This window comes from Nannospalax galili, unplaced genomic scaffold (assembly GCF_000622305.1).
Source record: "Nannospalax galili isolate Female #2095 unplaced genomic scaffold, S.galili_v1.0 scaffold115, whole genome shotgun sequence".
Classification (NCBI taxonomy): domain Eukaryota; kingdom Metazoa; phylum Chordata; class Mammalia; order Rodentia; family Spalacidae; genus Nannospalax; species Nannospalax galili.
This window is the reverse complement of record NW_008340588.1, coordinates 39,506-41,564: the sequence shown is the minus strand read 5'-3', so window position 1 is coordinate 41,564 and position 2,059 is coordinate 39,506. Positions and strand designations below refer to the sequence as shown.

General features: G+C 46.3%; 1 protein-coding gene across 1 annotated transcript in view; it reads right to left on the bottom strand.

The window, feature by feature from the left end:
• The window catches only part of Hecw2 (HECT, C2 and WW domain containing E3 ubiquitin protein ligase 2), a 416,509-nt gene extending 416,026 nt beyond the window's left edge, over positions 1–483 (bottom strand). Inside the window, exon 1 of the mRNA XM_029564734.1 lies at positions 15–483. The gene's annotated coding sequence lies outside the window, so the exon portion shown is untranslated. The remainder of the gene's footprint in view (positions 1–14) is intronic.
• Positions 484–2,059: the final 1,576 nt, after the last annotated feature.

The window sequence follows — 2,059 nt, the reverse complement described above, 5'->3', positions numbered from 1 at the left end:
GCAGGCCCGCTCACCTCCAGCCGCGCCGCCTCCGCCGCGCTCGCTCCACGCCGGGGCGGCATCTGCCCGCACCGCGCTGGGGCCGCTGGGCTGGGGGCGCCCGCACGTCGGGGGCCGGGGGAAACCAAAGCCGGGGAGAGCCGGGAGAGACAGCCAGACCGAAGCCTGCGGGACCTCCCCGAGGAAGGTGCTCCCGAGCGGGCGGGTGCGGCTGGGCGGAGGAGCAGTCCCGAGGCTGCGGCAGAGCAGGACGTGAGCATTCCTAGAGGCGCCTGAACAGATGAAGGGGACCCACTGAGGTCATGCAGGCAGGACGGTGCCCGGATCCCACCATGAAGCTGGGTGGGGGAGCGTCATGCCTCGGTTTCCCCAACTGTAAGAACGAGACGGAAGCACACATGTCACCTATATAGGGTGTGGTCAGAACGACAAATGGATTATTGAAATCACACTCTGCTTACAGGGGGCACTAAAAATTAAATTTTGCTGAATGAATACTGTTTTCTGTAGCATCTTCTTTGACTCATTGTCAAGAAAGAAAACATTTTAATGCTGAAATGTAAGGCTCCTCCCACCTCCTGCATGGTGTCTATCCAGACCTGGAAGAAATTTACTCAATTTTGCAGTTAAACCATATTTATTTAGGAAGTCTAAAAATATTTTTTCACCCCAAATAATGGATATCCATACTTTTGGGGTTTTCAAGCATGTGTGTTGAGTGTTTTCTATCTCCTCAACCCTCCTTTTCTGGTCACAGTGGTTCCTATTTCTTATGGGAGCTACCCTTCCCCCCTCACCCACAATGAGTCTTTGTGGATCCTGGATACTGACACCTCCCACTGGCAGGCCCCAAGACAAGCCAGCCAGCCGTCATATTCCAGACCACAGTGCTTGGTTCTGAGGTGGAAATGCTAGTCCAGAAACTCAGTCTGGGGCTTTCCTTGGGTCCGTTCAGGAAAACAAAACAACAACAACAAAAACTCTTTAAACTAATATAACTAAATCTGGGATAGCAGCCAGACAACAAGAAGGACCCCTAGAATTTTGCTAAAGAGCCAACTTTAAAGGAAGTCAGGCTGAGGAACAGAAGGTGGTATCTGACCCTCTCAGGAGGCAAATATGTCAAATCCTTTCCCTTTTAATTTCAAGTCAGTTTAATTTATGTTCTTTCACAAGTTATAAAAGAGCCCTGACTCCTTTAAGCCCTAGATCTCTCATCCCAGGCATCACCGATGAACCCTACCAAAGGCCCAAATCCAGTTTCTGTTGACAGGAATAGTGATCAATTCCTATCATAAAGATCCCAGACGATCCCTGATTATGATCTATTTCTACAATTTAGACCTAGCCACCCTACACCTGCAACCCTTGGCATTCCACATTGGTTAACCACTTTACATAACCTAGTCTTAAACTAAAAAGCAAAAAATGAGAAAAGGTATGTGGATCACTGTGGCTGCCCTAGGTTTAAAAAAACAACGCATTTTTTTCTTACACTTAGAAAACAGGCTCATATACCTAAACCTTCAACATTTCAACCATTGTGACTAAGGTGACAAAATAAACAGCAAAATCATCCTAAAATTGTAAAGTTGCAGAGGCATGTAAAGCTTAGTGTCTGTCATGTTGTACTCCAAAACCTGATGCCACCACTACCCAATGTGCGTCTCCCAGTCCTTAGACCCCCTCACTGGGTCTCAGCTTTTTCTGTGCTCATTTTTTCCCAGAAAGAACTCTGTATTTCACATAAGCTAGTCAATTGCCTGTGAAAACTAGTCTACAATTCATAAGTATTCCTTTATAATTAATTGAGATACTTCCACCTGACAGGACTCCAAGTACTAAACTTGTGAATCATTTAATGGTCACTTTCCCACGATTTTTGCATTGCCCTTAACTGTTTATACAAGACAGTAACCTTCACCATCCTAAATTGGTTCCCATTTTCTGTGGATGTGGTCAAGTTTGTGAATGTTTGTCCTGAAGCCCAGTGCCCAGAGATAAATTCAAAGGCAGATTTCAAGAAACTTAAACTTGAGGTACCTTTAAGTCCTATAGG